Raw genomic sequence first — 18,543 nt, forward strand, 5'->3', positions numbered from 1 at the left:
ATTAAAATTATCTTTTAATCATAAGTGAAATGTATTACATTTTAATTTTTAGTTTGTTCTTATTAATTTTATTGTTCATGTTATTTAAAAATATTCGATTGCTCACTGCAAATGTTTAGAAATATAATTGAGTTATTCGGTTTGTCTGGTATTCTACCACCTTACTTCATTTTGATTTACTCCCAGCAGTTATTTTTGTAGATTTTGTAGATTCCTTATAGAATTTTCTACACACAAGATTATGTCATTTACAAGTAAGGTATTGTTACTCCTTGTTTTCCAATATTAATTTATTATAATTTTATTTTCTTTCCTGATTGCCCTAGCCAGACCTTGAGTCTGTTGTTGAATAAAAGTGCAGAGTGTAGGCATCTTGCCTAACTCATTATTTTAGAAAAGCTTTCTGTTTTCTATCATTATGTGTGATCTCAGCATGTTTCTTTTTTTTTAATGCTATTGTTTTTGTAACATAAAAAGAATTTAAGAATATGCTCTGCAGAGGACTTGAGAATATTACACATAAGGTATGTAAAATACTCAAAAACTCAGTTACCAAAACAGTTTCCTATGTATTCAGACTGGATTCTACTAAAAACATATTTTAAAGCACATAACACAAATAGGGATAGTTCTATATGATATTTATTGACATGTCTCACTGCTTGTGATTCCAATATCATTGACAGCTGACACAGTTGAAGGGCTGGGAAGAAAAGGAAATACCTTGCTAAAAAGACTTGAATTCTTGGGCTGGGGATGTGGCTTAAGCAGTAGCACGCTCGGCTGGCATGTGTGCGGCCCGGGTTTGATCCTCAGCACAACATACAAACAAAGATGTTGTGTCCGCCGAAAACTATCGGACAATAAATATTTCAAAAATTTTCTTCTCTTCCTACTTAGAGTTCTCAGAAGACAATGGCAGAAGAAAATCATTCCACAGTGACTGAGTTCATCCTGGCTGGGTTAACAGACAAACCAGAGCGCCAGCTGCCCCTCTTCCTCCTCTTCCTAGGAGTCTATGCGTTCACAGTGGTGGGGAACCTGGGCATGATCACACTGATTGGGCTCAGCTCTCGCCTGCACACAACTATGTACTACCTGCTCAGCAGTCTCTCCTTCATTAACCTCTGTCAACCACTGTGATTGTCCCCAAAATGCTGGTGAACTTCATGATGGAGAAAAACATCATCTTCTACCCTGAATGCATGAATTAACTCTACTTTTTCATTGTTTTTGCAATTGCAGAGTGTCACATGTTGGCTGTGATGGCATATGACTGCTATGTTGCCATCTGTAACCCCTTGCTTTACAATGTTACCATGTCTAATCAAGTCTGTTCCTGGATGGTAGTTGAGGTGTACAGCATGGACTTTATTTGTGCCACAGTTCACACAACCTGCATGCTAAGGGTGCTTTTCTGTGTAAGGATGATATAATAAACCATTATTTCTGTGATCTCTTTCCTCTACTAGAGCTCTCTTGTTCCAGTACATTTATAAATGAGGTAACAGGTCTGTCCTCAAGTGCAACCCTGTCCATCCTACATCTTCATCATAGCCAGCATCCTGCGCATTCGCTCCACTGAGGGCAGGTACAAAGCCTTCAGCACCTGCAGCTCCCACGTCTCAGCTGTTGCTCTCTTCTTTGGTTCTCTAGCATTCATGTACCTGCAGCCACCATCAGTTGGCTCTATGGACCAAGGGAAAGTGTCCTCTGTGTTTTACACTATTATTGTGCCCATGCTGAACCCTCTGATCTACTGCCTGAGGAATAAAGATGTCAAAGTGTCCCTTCTTGGAAATAAAAGTTTGTGAAAGAGCATTATTCTTTAGCAAAAATTTATGACTTGTACAGATTTAGTAAGGAAGCAGTTCTGAAACACTGATGGGTTTTTCACAAGGCATGAGATTATTGCTAGCACTTCATTATTTGGAAGAAAGGTGCCAAGAGCAGGACTGGATTCACAGGATCAGACACATTGAGGACAGCACCCCACTGGGAAACCCAAGAGTCCATCTACTATGAATAACCTTTACCACCTCCAGATATTTGAAAACATTTTTCAAATTCTTCCAAATATAAAATATTGTTCATATTTTATGTGTTTGGAACATAAGTTTGTTTGGGCAAAATTCGTTTACATTAAATCAGGAAATACATATCTTCATTATTCTTTGATATTATTAAACTTTATGTAAGTTTCTTAGCAAGAATTTTCTAAATTGTTACCTAAAATAAACAATTTTAACTACTTGGAATATACAAAACATAACCTCTAATTCTTACAAAGTATATAGCACTATACTAAGGGATAGGAAGGCACATAAAGTGTGATGATATTATTTCTATGTGGGAAATAACAATAGTGACACCCGTCTTGGAGATCAGAAACAGGTACATTTTCCACAGGTGTTTAAGATTAAACATCTGAGAAATGCCAAGGCAAGCACAGAAAGAAAATTTTATTTAAGAAAAGAGATACCAACAGGCTTCTCCAAAGAGAAAGAGACCCAAAACTGGTTGTTCATGATCTGGGTTTGTCTTGGTCTTCTCCTTTTTATTAATATTTATTTTTCTGTAGTCGTACACAGTAACTTTTATTTATTCTTATGTGGTGCTGAGGATCAAACCCAGGGCCTTGCACACGCGAGGCGATCGCTCTACCACTGAGCCATAACCCCAGCCCCTCGTCTTGGTCTTTTATAGACCCCAGAAGTCCTCACCTTCTCTTTCTGTTCATGTTTCTGCCTAAGGTCAGGAAAGGACAAGAGCACAGGGGGTAATTGTTAGCAACCCATTGAGCTGGGAAGTGTGTTCCCAGAGGTAAGCTGTAAGCAACCCATTGTCTTTTCTGTTTGATAATCAGTGATAACCAGTCATCAACCTGTCCCAACTCCCCGTCACTCAATATCTACACTAACAGACCTTCACCCCCTGCCTCAGTTTGTTGAGGAATGTGACATGTCCAGTCCCCTCTGGCCAGGTGGGGCTACAGTCATTATGTGTTTCCGCAAAAGAAAGCCCGTGGGAAGGCAGTACAACAGGTTCATTTTACAGAAACTTTTTCTTAACTTCATGTTCCCACCATTCTCATCTCTCTATCTATTCTCCACTCAAGGACTTTTGGCCCCTAAATTCTTTTAGGATATATAGAAGTCAACTCATTCTGGATACTTCCTGCTGAAAAGGGGTGACATCTAGAGGAATAAAACTCAAAGTTCTTGTTCTCCATCAGAAGGGGCATGGAGAGTCAAGGGTATTTAGCATCAGGATAGTCCAGAGGTCCATGATGATAGCTGGTGAGTGACTGGATGATGTGTACACAGGGCCACAATCATGCTAAGGAAAAATAAGACAGCAAAGCATTTTTTGTAAACAATTTTCATGAAAGTAATCAGTATTATTGGCTGTCCTCTGAAAGCCATGAAGATGGAAATTCATTAATGCTCTAGGTGGGATCCATATGCCACTGATTTGTGAGTGGAGGCTTTAGAAACATCAGCAGAGTTGTTAGAAACATATACACAATATTTAGTTTTTATAAAGCCACAGATGTCCCCATATGATGTAGTTAAGGTATCTAATGCCATCTGATATTTATAAATCTCTCTCTATTGGTATTACCTCTCTATTTAGTAGAGATCCCTAACTATCTGTCACTTAGGTCTAGATAATAATTCTAGCAAATGTAGACCAAACCTGCCCATAGAAGAGGTTGGGAAGGTCTGTAGGTCTTAAATTAATGCCCCCCCCAACCTCAAAAAAGAAAAAAAAAAAGCAAAGAATAATATAGCTGTTTAGGTCCCAGAGCACACATTTTTTTTTGGGGGGGGGGGTCTGGTCTTGAATTGCTTTGGGCAATTGCTCATTCAAGTCTAGCTGTAAAACAAAGTTATAGTTTATATTTCCCTTAAGAGTTATCTCTCCCTTTCCTCCAAATAGTATTTGGGCCAAGCTTGGGTACAGAAAATATTAGGCATCTTTTCCCAAGGTTTGAAGGTCAAAGGAATTTCATGGCATAAGTACATGTGTCACATGGTATGTTATCTATCTGAAAGTGAAGTGGGGAGAAGGTGTCCCTAAGCACCTCTCCACTGTCTGAACCAGAACAAGGCATCCTTTGTATCCTGTGTACCTCAAAGTTGTTGGCCACCAACCTTTGAGGCCTAAATAGGACTCTTGAGTCATTCAGATTGGTCTCCCTTTACAAATGCATCCCTCAGAGTTCCCTCATTTCCTGTGGTCCTGGAAATGTTAGTGTCTACATATTGAGACTGAAAAGGATTTGGGCAGGTTGGATTTGGTTGCTCCTTACCAAAGAATGACCCCCAAATCTCCTTTGTGTTACTTCCCTCTCAAAGGGAGAAACGCTGATTTCTCTGTACTATGTTTACTCCCAGGTATAGAAGCACTATTGATTGCATTGAGCATCTTGGAAGAGACAAGCCCATTGTAGAACCCCAGAGAATGAGAAAGTGCCACAGTGTTCAAGCCTTTCCTGATTAGTAGAGATAAAGGCTGAAATAAAGACTTTACACTTGCTGTGGGCAAAAGTATTTTACAGAGGGTGAGAAAAACATCTAGTGATTGTTCAACACTTAATGCTCTTTCCCTGGAGGAATCTAAGGAAGAGGTTAATTGAAAGACCAAGGCTTTTCCTTACCTGTATTTATACATGTACCTAGGAAATTTATGTCAGGTTCATTCCACATCCCCTGCATGGGGCAGAACCAGTCCCTGTACCAGCAGCATACAGAAGACAGAGGAAGGAACCACTTTCAGCCATGGCACAGGGGCTGGCAGCTGACGGATCTGATTTCTGGCAAACCTGAATCTGGCCTGATAATCAGGCCTAGCACACCCTTTATTTGCAACAGAGTGTACCCAAGTGATAAGAAGAAAATAAAACATGGAAAGAGCTTTACATAGGTGACAACTGGTTGTGGAAACCCACCCAGCTCTCCCCTTCCCCCTGAGAAAGAGGAGAGAGTAAGTGCCACTCTGCATCTCCTTTGCAATTCACTCTCAGTCCAGCTCTGCCTAGTCACCCCTTTTAAAGATTTCACCCTCATTCTACCATGGAAATGGATATGGGGAGACCAGAACATTCTGGTCCAGAATGGAGGGGGAAGTGACTGTGGGACCTCTTGTGGTCACCCTGTCAGGACTGGAGCCATAGCACCTGGGAATATGGATGTTTTCCAAGGAAGGAGGAAAGGATCCTCAAATTGTGCTCCTACCTGAATGGATGTGAATCCAGGCCATGGCCTTCCTTTCCTGAAGCTCCCCCTTCATCTTCCTGTTCTTTCCATAGTCATGTAGCCAATTGCTCAGCCAGGACAGTTGCCCCGCCAGGGGAGTCAACATGCTGCACAATAGACAGAGACTTCTCTGAAGACTCTGGGTTAGGGCAGGAAGCTGCTCCCATAGCATGCAAGGATCATCATTCCCTCCTCACTGGCCAGCCTATGTCGAAGTGCATAAATATATTCTACTGTCATGTATAACTAAAACATATTAAAAGATAATAAAAAATGTTATTAAAATGATTAGCATATGGCATTAAATGAAGTACATTAGTAGCTGGGGTTATGATACATGAGTAGAGCAATGTAGCATGCAATAAGTCCTGGATATAATCCTTAGCACCAGAAATAAAATAAGATAATGTGGGAAAGTGAATGTGACTGTTTTTCTCATTTTTCTGAGTGTACATGTTGCGGAATCATATTGGTCATGCAGTCACATATATAAATAAAGAAATAATGTCTGTTTCATTCTACTATTTTTCTTATCCCCACATCCCCTCCCCTCCCTTCATTTACCTCTACCTAATCTAAGATAATGCTATACTTCTCTAGTGCCCCCCACCCACCTTATTGTGAATTAGCATCTGCATATTAGAGAAAACATTCAGCCTTTGTTTTTTTTTTTTTTTTTTTTTAGGAATTGGTTTATTTCACTTAGCATGATATCCTCCAACTCCATCTATTTACCAGCAAATGCTATAATTTCATTCTTCTTTAAAGCTGAGTAATATTCCATCAAATATATATATATATATATACATATATCATTTTTTTTTATCCATTCGTCTATTGAAGGGCATCTAGGTTGGTTCCACAGTGTAGCTATTGTGATTTGAGCTGCTATAAACATTGATGTGGCTGTGTCCCTGTAGTATGCTGATTTTAAGTCATTTGGATATAAACTAAGGAGTGGGATAGCTGGGTCAAATGGTAATTCCATTCCCAGTTTTCTGAGGAATCCTCATACTGTTGCACCAACAATATATGAGTCCCACCAGCAACATATTAGTGTACCTTTTACCCAACATCCTTGCCAAAACTTACTGTTGACTATATTATTGATGATTGCTATTCTGACAGGAGTGAGATGAAATCTTAGAGTAGTTTTGATTTGCATTTCTCTATTTGCTAGAGATGGTGAACATATTAATGCTTTATCTGAGGTAGTAAAGGTTTTCTCCCAATCTATAGGCTCTCTCGTCACCTTATTGATTGTTTTTTTTTTCCCCTGAGAAAAAGATTTGTAGTTTGAATCCATCCCTTTTACTGATTCTTGATTTTACTTCTTGTGCTTTAAGGGTCTTGTTAGGGAAGTCAGATCCTAGGCCAACATGGTGAAGATTTGGGCCTACTTTAGCTTCTAGTAGATACAGGGTATCTGTTCTAGTGTCTAAGTCTTTGATCCATTTTGAGTTCATTTTTGTGCAGGAAAGGAGAGAGAGATTTAATTTTATTTTGTTACATGTGGCTTTCCATTTTTTTCCCAGAACCGTTTGTTGAATAGGCTATCTTTTCTCCACTTAATGTTTTTGGCAACTCTGTCTAGTATGAGATAGCTGTATTTGTGTAGGTTTCCCTCTGTGTCTTCTATCCCTTAATATTGGTCTACATGTCTGTTTTGTTGTTGTTGTTGTTGTTTGTTTGTTTGTTTGTTTTGCCATATCATGCTGTTTTTGTTACTATAGTTCTGTAGTATAGTGTAAGTTCTAGTATTGTGATGCCTCCTGCTTCACTTTTCTTGCTAAGGAATGCTTTGGCTATTCTGGGTCTTTTATTTTTCCAAATGAATTTCATGATTGCTTTTTCTATTTCTTAGAAGAACATTGTTGGGATTTTAATAGGAATTGTGTTAAATCTGTATAACGCTTGATAGTATGGCCATTTTGACAATATGAATGCTGTCTATCCAGGATCATAGGAGATGTTTCCATCAAACATCTTCTTTAATTTCTTTCTTTAGTGTTCTGTAGTTTTCATTGTAGAGGTCTTTTACCTCTTTATTTAGATTGATTCTCAAGTACTTTTTTTTTTTTTTTTTTGAGGCCATTGTGAATGGGGCAGTTTTCCTAATTTCTCTTGCAAGTGGATTCATCATGGGTATATCGGAATGTGTTTGATTTGTGGGTGCTGAATTTATATTCTACTACTTTGCTGAATTTATTTACTAATTCTAGAAGTTTTCTCATGAAATTTTTTGTATCTTCTAAGCATAGAATCATGTCATCAGCAAATAGTGATAGTTTGAGTTCTTCTTTACCTATTTATATCCCTTTAATTTCTTTCTTCTAATTGTTCTGGCTAGAGTTTCAAAAACATTGTTGAATAAAAGTGATGAAAGAGGGTATTCTTGTCTTGTTCCAGTTTTTAGAGGAAATGCTTAGATTTTTTTCCATTTAGAATTATGTTGTCCTTGGGTTTAGGATATATAGCTTTTATGATGTTGAGATATGTTCCTACTATCCCTAGTTTTTCTAGTGTTTTGAACATAACAAGGTGCTGTATTTTGTCGAATGCTTTCTTTACATCTATTGAGATGATCATGTGATTCTTGTTGTTAAGTCTATTGATATGATGTACTATGTTTATTTATTTATTTATTTTTATAATGAAACTATTTATTTTAAAACCATATCACTAGGAAAATATATTGCAGCCTTGACAGAGCAAACAGACAGGCTATATTATCATTTCAAGTAATAAATTTGTAAAAAAGACAACATGCTCCTTATCCAGAAGATAAGGTGCCATGCTGGGGCAGGAATATTGCATGCTGCAAAGGCCCCAGGCAAAAATGGTAACGGGCTCTGTGTGGGGTGTCCCTCCTTTGCTCTCAAAGTGGGAGTGTGTGTCCCAGTTTTTCCTAGCCCAAGCTGTTTACTTTTTAACTTTCCTGTTGCCAGGGGATTATCCCAATAAGGCTCTGTTAATTCAGGGAACTAAGTAAGCAATGCTGGATTTAGGCTTCTGTTCCATTCTGTTCTATGAAAAGCTGTTTTTTTTGTTTGTTTGTTTGTTTGTTTGTTTGTTTGTTTTTTCTTCCAAGGACAGTACTTCACAATTCCCATAGCTAGTGAACAGTCATTGTTTTACTATTTCCAGATACTGGTATATGTATCACAATCAAAATTCTTTTCTCTTAAAGAGGTCACTTTGCTGCAGAATGCCTCAAGGCTCATATGCTGGTAGAAGAAGCTCTGCTTCCCATACTTAATGTGACATTGCCTCTTATGTTTTTGCAGTGGTCTCCCAGGTGAGAGATGCAATAAAAATGTCAAAAAATCCATATCTTGATGGCCATAAAGGATATATACAAGGAAGCTTTCCAAGTTCTTATTTAAACTACTCTCCATCTCAGATTCACATCTTAAATCCACTTCACGCCTGTATATAAAAAACTACTAAACAAAATAAAGACCTGGAAACCTTTTCCCTCTTCTAGATTAGTGATCTCCTAGATTTTGTTTTACAGCTTATGGAAAATGGTATGTTACTTCTGGTAAATAGGAGGTTGGCAACAAACAAAAAACACCTCTTCTCAAACTCTACCAGGTCCCTGGCAGTCTGGAAGAACCTGCCATCCTTGTTGTAAGAATCTGGTACCTTAGAGGGCTCTGGCTTGGTACAAGGGAGCTTTCTACTGTCAGGATAACCACTTGCCATGTAAAATGTAGGCTCTAAAAGGCTTTCCCATTCTTTCACTCAAATTTTAGCACCATTTTTTTTTCCCCATTTCACTTTCTTGGATCAAGACACAAAGGAACCAGTGTCTAGAGTCAAGTGATATATGCCTTAAACTTGCTGCCATCCTTAGTTTCTTCATTCATATAAACTTTGCTTAAAAGACTAAAAATTTCGATTCCTTTTTAAAAAGATTCCTGCTCTCAGCCCCAATGGCCACTGGCAAGAACTTTTATTTCCCAATGGATGAGAGACTCTGTCATCTTCTTGGTCATAGTTGGGATGAGTTGCATGTGGTCATCCACACACTTGGTCACATAACTGTTCAGTTGCCGCTTCACCTGAAGCTCTTTATTCCCAGCATCTATTGAATCTTTGGCTTTGTCATTGCAATGCATGGTACACCGGGCCAGGTGGTCCTGGAACTTCCCCAATTCACTGGTTACCAAAGCCTGGGCTTGAGTCAGAAGTGCATGGCAGTGCTCAATGCACTGGTGTACTTGCTGCATGGAAGCCTGGCTGTCCTCACAGCAGCTGGCATGCACCAGAACATGAGGCCCTGCATCTTCCGATGTTCTCCCTCTCCACACTCTTCACCATGGAGTCCACTGCCTCCTGTACTTGGAGCTGCTGCACCTCCACCTTGACAACCCCCCCAACTCTGTGTGGGCGCCCCTGTACTATGTTTATTGATTTCTGCATGCTGGATCAACCCTGCGTCTCTGGTATGAACACCACTTGATCATGGTACACTCTTTCTAATATATTTTGTATGCACTTTCCAGAATTTTTTTCTTTTTTTTAAATTTGTTTTAATTAATTACACATGACAGTAGAATGCATGTATGAACTTTGATATATCACACATAGATGGGATACAATTTCTCACTTTTCTGTATGTATATGTTGCAGAATCATATTGGTCATGTAGTCACATACATACATACAGTAATAATGTCTGTTTCATTCTACTATCTTTCCTATCCCCTATCCCCTCCTCTCTCCTCACATCACTTCCCTCTGTCTAATCTAAGGTAATGTTATTCTTCCCTAGTTCCCCTCCCCCACTCCAACCCCCACCTTATTGTGAATTACCATCTGCATATTAGAAAAAACATTCAGCCTTGTTTTTTGGATTGGCTTATTTCACTTAGCATGATATTTTCCAACTCCAACCACTTACTAGCAAATGGCATAATTTCACTCTTCTTTTAAAGTAATATTCCACTGAGTATATATACCACACTTTTTTATCCATTTATCTACTGAGGGACACCTGAGTTGGTTCCATAGTCTAGCTATTGTGAATTGAGCTGCTATAAACATTGATGTGCCTGTGTCACTATAGTATGCTGATTTTAAGTCCTTTGGGTATAAACCAAGGAGTAGGATAGCTGGGTCAAATGGTTATTTACAAAAATAAGAGATCCAGTATATCTAAAGCAATTCTTAGCAAGAAAAGTGAAACAGGAGGCATCACAATACCAGCTGTTAAACTATATTACAAAGGTGTAGTAATAAAACCAACATGATATTGGCACCAAAATAGACATGCATACCAATAGTACAGAATAGAGGACATAGAGGCAAACCCACATAAATATGGATATGTCAGAGTAGACAAAAGTGCCAGAAATATTCACTGGAGAAAAGATAGTCTATTCGATAAATGGTGCTAGCAAAACTGGAAATCCATATATAGCAAAATCAAATTAAACCTCTATCTCTCACCCTGCACAAAAAAATCAACTCAAAGTGGATCAAAGATTAGGCATTAGAACAGAGATACTGTGCCTAATAGAAAAAAAAAAAAAAAAATAGGCCCAAATCTTCACGATATTGGCCTAGCCTCAGTCTTCCTTAACAGACTCCTAAAGCTCAAGAAGTAACATCAAAAATTAATAAATAGGATGAATTCAAATTAAAATACTTTTTCTCAGCAAAGAAAACAATTAATAAAGTGAGGAGAAAGCCTACATATTCAGAGAAAATCTTTACCACATTCACCTCTGATAAAGCATTAATATCGAGGATATATAAAGAACTCAAAAACCTTAACACACACGAATAATAAATAACTCAATTGATAAGTGGGCTAAGGAACTGAACAGACACTTCACAGAAGAAGAAATAAAATTGATCAACAAATATATGAAAAAAGTGTTCAACATCTCTAACAATTAGAGAAATGAAAATCAAAACAACTCTAAGATTTCATCTGACTCCTATCAGAGTGGTAATCATCAAGAATACAAGGCAACAACAAATGTTGGCAAGGATGTGGTGGAAAAGATACACTCATGCATTGCTGGTGAGACTGCAAATTGATGCAACCACTATGGAAAGCAGTATGGAGATTTGCCAGAATTTTATTGAGTATTTTTGCCTCTATGTTTATCAAGGATATGGGTCTGAAATGTTCTTTCCTTGATGTGTCTTTGTATGGTTTTGGTATCTGGGTGATATTAGCCTCATAGAATGAATTTGGAAAGTTTTCTTTTTTCTATTTCATGGATTAATTTAAGGAGTATTAGTATTAATTCTTCTTTGAAGGTCTTGTAGAAGTTGACTGAAAATGCCTCTGTTCCTGGGCTTTTCTTGTTTGATAGACTTTTGATGGCATTTGCTATTTCATTACTTGAAATTGATCTGTTTAAATGATGTATGACATCCTCATTCAATTCAGGTAGGTCATATGTCTCTAGAAATTTGTTGATGTCTTTGAGATTTTCTATTTTATTAGAGTTTAAATTTTTAAAATAGTTTCTAGTTATCTTCTGTATTTCAGATATGTTCACTATATTCCCTTTTTATCACAAATTTTAGTAATTTGAGTTTTATCTCTCCTTCTTTTCATTAGACTCATTGAAGTTTTATCAATTTCATTTAGTTTTTCACAGAACCTGCTGCTTTTTTATTTTTTTTTTTGATTTTTTTTTATTATTACTTGTTCAAAACATTACAAAGCTCTTGACATATCATATTTCATACATTTGAATCAAGCAGATTGCCGCAGTCCGGCTGCAGCAAAATAACCGGGGGGTGACGAACTAGTTGTGTAGATTGATGCAGCAGGAGTGGAAGCCGTTTATTGTAGGAGCTGAGCGATATTTATACATTTTACACAGCTTATCTAATTAGCATAAAATAGATACAGCAGTCAACCAATAAGGAATCTCCATACTTAATGGCTTGCTTTTGTTACTTCACAAACCACTCCCTCTGGCATTTTGCCAGGCACCATGCAGACTTGTTTGCAGACTCTTAACATTTCTCTGGCAAAATGCCAGGCACCATCCTGACTTGTTTACAGACTCTAACAGCAGATTATGAACTCCCATTTTTACCCAGTATACATATTGCAGATTCACATCGGTTCCACATCCACTGTTTTAATTTCATTAAATTTAGCTTTAATTTTAATTATTTTCTGTCTTCTACTGGTTTTGGTGTTAATCTGTTCTTTTTCCAGGGATTTGAGATGTAATGTTAGGTCTTTTTATTTGTTGACTTTTTCATCTTTTAATGAATGAGCTCAATGCAATAAAATTTCCTCCTAGTATTGCACTCACCCTTTCCCAGAGATTTTTGTTTTATTGATGTTCTCATCTACCTATATATTTTTTTTTATTTTCTCCCTGATTTCTTTTACTACCTATTCATCACTAAATAGCATGTTATTTCATCATCAGGTGTTGAAGTAGCTTATATTTTCAAAATTTTGTCATTGATTTCTAATTTCACTCCATTAGCATCTTATAGAATGCATGCAGGTATTCCATTGATTTTTTGTTTGTTTGTTTGTTTGTTTTCTTTTTCTTTTTTTTCTTTTTGCATTTACTAAGATTTGCTTTGTGGCATAAGATACATTGTATTTTAGAGAAGAACTATGTGCTGCCATGAAGAAAATATATTTGCTCATTGATGGATGAAATATTCTTATATGTTGATTAAGTCTAAGTCATTGATTATATTATTTTGTTCTATAATTTTTGTTTAGTTTTTGTTTGGAAGATCTATCCAGAAGTGAAAGAGGTGTGTTAAAGTCACCCAGTATAATTATGTTGTGGTCTATATGATCTTGAAATTGAGAAGGGTTTATTTGATGTACGTAGATGCTCCATTGTTTAGGGCATAAATATTAAGAATTGTTACATCTTGCTGATATATAATTCCCTTAAGTAGTATCAAATGTCCTTCTTTGTCCCCTGTGATTAACTTTGACTCCAAGTCCACCCTATCTGAATTGAGAATGGAAACCCCTGCTTGTTTACACAGTCCATATATATTTGCATCCTTTAACCTCAGACTGTGGATGCCTTTGCCTATGACACAAGTATTGAAGACAATATATTGTTGGGTCTTGTTTTTTTAAATTTTTTCTTTTTTCTTTTTTTTAGTTGTAGATGAACAAAATACCTTTATTTTATTTATTTATTTTTATGTGGTGCTGAGGATTGAACCCAGTGCTTCACACATGCCAGGCAAGCACTCTATCACTGAGCCACAACCCCAGCCCAGGTCTTGTTTTTTAATCCTATCTGCCTGTCTATGTCTTTCAATTGTTGAATTTAGGCCGTTAACATTCAAGGTTATTGTTGAGATACATTTTTAATCCCTATCATCTTAATTTATTTCTGCTTTTTAATTTGACTTAATTTCTTCTTTTACTGACTATTCCTTGAGTGGTAGTTCCTCCCTTTTCTAGTTTTCACTTTTTTTTTTTTCACTTTATCCTCTCAGAATATATTGTTGAGAATGTTCTGTAGTACAGACTTTCTGGTTGTGAATTCTTTTAATCTTTGTTTATCATCAAAAATTTTTATTTCATCTTCAAATTTGAAACTTAATTTTGCTGGATATAAAATTCCTGGCTGGCATCCATTTTTCTTTTAGAGCTTGAAATATATTATTCCAGGACCTTCTAGCTTTGAGGGTCTGGGTTGAGAAATTAGTTGAGATCTGAATGGTTTGACCCTATATATAATTTTTTTTTCACTCTCATGGCCCTTAAGATTTAATCCTGATTCTCTATTTTTGTCATTCTCATTATAACATGTATTGGTATGAATCTGCTGTAATTTTGTACATTTGGGCGTCCCTCTTGTATTTGATTTTCCATTTCATTCTTTAGGTTTGGGAAAATTTGTGATATTATGTCATTGAAAATATTGTGCATTTCTTTGGTTTGTATCTCTGTTCCTTAATCTATTCCAATAACTGTTAAGTTTAGTCTTTTATGTTACCCCATAATTCTCAGAAGTTCTATGTATGGTTTCTTACCATCATCTCTGCATGGTCAACTTACTTTCAAGATTACATATTTTGTCTTCACTGCCTGAAGTTCTGTCTTCCAAGTGGTCTAAGTCTGTTGGTGATGCTTTCCATTGAATTTATAATTTGGATTATTGATTCCTTCATTTCAAGAATTTCTGCTTGACTTTTTAAAAATCTCTATTCAATTTATCTTTCACTTCCTATATTTTCTCTTTGAGTTCACTCTATACCACCCTTTACTTCACAGATTAGTTTAACTATGCACAATCTAACCTTATTCTTGGACATTTCTTCTACTGTGTTGTCAGTGGATTATGCTATTAGAGCATCTTGGTTTGTTTGGGGTGCTATTTTCCCTTGTTTTTTTATGTTGTTTGTGTTTTTTCATCTAGCAGTATGGACCTGAGGCAGTACAGATTCTACTCTGTGGACTTAAATTATCCCTAAAGGTATCCAGTACCTTGCCTTTAAGGGTGAAAGCAATATCAACAACATCCAATTATATATTGTAAACAATATATAATCTTGATCCTAATATCTCACACTAAGGCATCTACTGCTTTCTCACAATAAACTGAAATGAGGAGTTCAATAACTGATTACAGTATAAACAAAAAAAATTGCTAAAATGGTTTAAAAATTTCAAATGGTGGATGAGAGAATGGATGTAGCATAGTACACAATATTCATGAGGGAGGAAGAGAGAAGCTAGAAGCAAAAATTCACAGGAAGAAAGGAGAATAAGCTGACAGAGATTGGCTGTTGGTTGGAGAAAAGGTTGAAATAAAATCCATTAAAACAGACAAGTTAGAAGAAGATAAAAGGAAAATTTAAAAAATATATGTAAGAATACAACAAACTGAAAAACATCATTCATATATTACCATCCTCCACATACTGATGCTTAAAAATCACCCTGTTCCCAATATGGTAAGATGTTAGAGAATAAATAAAATAAAATAAAAAATAAATCTTGATGGAAAATCAAACTGTCTTCACCAGCATTCAAAGGTTTCTCAGCCCTATCTCTGACATCTCATGGAACCACCAGGCCATGCAAACCCTGTGACTATCCCAAGGATCTGGGCTTCAGATATCCCAGGCTCAGCCACACTGCAGTCCCAAGATCTCAACTCTGCTCCAACTTGCAGAGAGTCCACCAGGGATATGCTCACACAAAAGAGCATCCCTGAGAAGCAGCAGCAAGATGGGGCCACCAGCAATCACTCCCAGCAGGAAGACCCTTTTTTGACTTTAAGGGTGAGAGCAATATTAACAAAAATATCAGAGCAATATGTCTTTGAGTTCACACTTTATACCATCCTTTGAGCATCACCCAGTTCAGCCAAACTTGCAAGAATACCCATACTGGACCTCCAGTTTTAGGCTGGAGTCCCCAGACAGGGGTAGCTGTGGAGACAAACTTATTGGCACCCTAGCTCCCCAAGTCCTGGCCAGTATCCCAAAATGGATTTGGCCATGTGCAAGCAAACCTGTAGTCTTCCTGACAGCAGACATCTGGGTGGTGTTGGCAGCAGTAGCGACAAGGGTTGGTGGCAGTGGGTGCCCAGTCAATGGCAGATGTACTGAGACAGAAGCAGTGGCAGCTGCAGCTGCAGGGGCAGCGTCACCCACACAACCTCCTTGGGGAAGTAGCAGTCTCTGCAACAGCAGTGTAGGGGGCAGTGGTGTCTGTGGCCTCAGCAGTAGTGTGGCCATGCCTACAGCAAAGACCTCTGAGATCAGCAGAAACATCTAAAGCAGCCCCTTCTGTGTTATTGGTGTCTGCAGCAGTTACCTCTGCAGTCAAAACTACCATTTCTTAAACAAAGCCTGAAGTGCATACAGCATTGTTCTCTATAGCCAAGGTCATACAGAAAACTTATAAGTCAATGTGGGACTGAACACTAATGGGGGAAACAAGTCATTCTCTTTCTCTACTTGTATCAATTTCTACCCAAAAAGTGGTGGATAAGAAAGGTAGGTCCCATGTTATAGGCCCTGCTGTCTCCTCTTCAGACAGCAAGGTAGAGTCCCTGCTTACACTCAGTTTAAGCCACATTTTTAATTAACTCCTAGACCTCATTACAGGCAATAGTAAGAAATTGCTGATCCTTCTGCCCTCCATTTGCTGGTTCTTCCTGTGTTTTTTTCTCTGTGATTTAAAACCTAGAATGTGAGCAGACGTCATGTTCCTGAATAGCACATCAGTGGTCATTCTATTTGGGAATAAGAGGAATCCCACAAGAGAAAGGAGTAGAATTGTTGGCAAATGAATGAAGTAAGGGATATGAATTCACAATGTCACTAAACACCCTGTTTTTTTTTTCTCTATAAAGACTTTCAGGATAAATACAGGAATGGGGCAGGCAATGGATATTATATTCTATATATTTTATGGAAACCAACACTCTATTTATTGTCTGACCACCCAGAAAAGCTTGTGGGTTAGTAATTTTAAAGACATTTTTACTCTCATCTGTTTAACAAATTTAAATGGTACTTTTCTTAAAAGTTTCAGTCATGTGAACAAAAAGGTATTTGGATCCATTCCTTTCTCCTAAATGTTAATTTATGAGCACTCATTTATGTATATGCCCATGTTGGTACTATAAAATATATATATAGACAAAGACACACATATAGATACACAGGTATACAGAAATATACATTAAAAAAAACAAGAAATAATGATTTTTTAGTTTTCCTTTGAGTGATTGATCTCTGAATAAAGACAGAGAACAAAAAAAACCTCTATAGTTAGATAAAGTAAGACAGATCAAGACAAAATATATTAATTTAGGTGCACTGAATTCAAATGTGAATTGATCCCAAAACCAGGAGCTCAATAAATACAGAAATTTTAAAATACAGAAGTTCTAAAAATAAAATTGACATGTACCTAATTACTCTAAAGAGTACGCAGAACATCTTTGTGTTAGGGTGCATTTTGGGGTCAGATTAGAATCAGTCTAGATATTTAAAGAATGTGAGAGCCCTGAACTTCTCAGAGAAATGTTCTTAAGTAAAAAAAGATCTGTACATATGAGATCATTCCACTCTCCCTCCCTGTATTGAAGGGTTTAGGGAGAAATTTGTTAAGAGAGCACAGTCACAGAGTGTAAAAGCAGATAAGACAACAATTTAGGACCCACAGAGGCTTGGATTTACAAGTGATAATTTTTTTTTTTTCTGGTCTTGAATTGCTTTGGGCAATTGCTCATTCAAGTCTAGCTGTAAAATGAAGTTATACTTTATGTTTCCTTCAAGAGTTCTCTCTCCCTATCCTCCCATTAGTATTTGGGCCAAGCTTGTGAACAAAAAAAAACATTAGGCATCTTTCCTCAGGGTTTGAAGGTCAAAGAAATTTCAGTGCAAGAGTACTTGTGCCAGATTGTGGGTTAACACATCTGACAGACAAGAGAGAAGATAAAGGTGTCCCTTGGCATCCCTCTACTGTCCAAAACAGAACAAGACATCTCTTTACACCCTGTGTGTTGGTGTTCTTCAAACTCTAGTTTTCTGTAACAGTAGTCTCTTTTCAATTTATATATAAATAACAAATTTATGTGTGAAATTATTTATGTCATTTAACATTTTGTAATTGGATAAAAATAACCTGTCATCAATAAGATAAGCAGAACATTTTGTATTAATCTTCATACTGGGATGGGAATTTAAATGTATTTTGGAAGGTAATAGGGAAAGCCTGGTTTATATAAAGGTTAACAATGTGGAACATCAAAACATTTTGTCATTTTCCTCCATCTTGGGTCACCTTCATCACTATCTTCCAGGTACCCAGTTTCTAACTCCCCACTCTCCCCAGCAGTGGCTAACCTGGCACAGTGACGCCTGGTTACCTTCACCATCCTGAGGGTGTAGATACCAGCTAACAATAGAAAACCCCACTATTGGATGAGAAGGGAAGCAGGAAAGAGACTAATAGCAAAACAAACAAACAAACAAACAAGCTCTTCAAGATTTCTCTTCACTCCCCCCTTCCCCTCTCTTTTCTCCTGACCTCACATCTTTAACATATGTGAAACAAAGTACTTTGCATGAATTAGGATTTTGAGGTCTGGGATGTCTGAATAGTATATTACATTGTGTTTATTTTATTTTTATTCTTTTTAATTTTTTTCTTTTTCTCATCAATTTCTGCTATTTTAACAATTTTTTTTGATTTTATATATATATTTGTTTTCTTCATACTTATTTGTCTACCCAAAGGTACTTCTCTCCTTTCTTCTGATATTAATCTTCCTCTTTAGATTTA

The 18,543-nt window shown here is 37.0% G+C and overlaps 2 pseudogenes; one reads left to right on the plus strand and one right to left on the minus strand.

Moving 5' to 3' along the window:
• Positions 1–915: 915 nt before the first annotated feature.
• On the plus strand, positions 916–17,986 carry LOC143386981 (olfactory receptor 8G50-like; annotated as a pseudogene).
• On the minus strand, positions 9,191–9,689 carry LOC143386992 (protein FAM136A pseudogene; annotated as a pseudogene).
• Positions 17,987–18,543: the final 557 nt, after the last annotated feature.

This window comes from Callospermophilus lateralis, chromosome 2, assembly GCF_048772815.1.
Source record: "Callospermophilus lateralis isolate mCalLat2 chromosome 2, mCalLat2.hap1, whole genome shotgun sequence".
In the NCBI taxonomy this organism is placed as follows: domain Eukaryota; kingdom Metazoa; phylum Chordata; class Mammalia; order Rodentia; family Sciuridae; genus Callospermophilus; species Callospermophilus lateralis.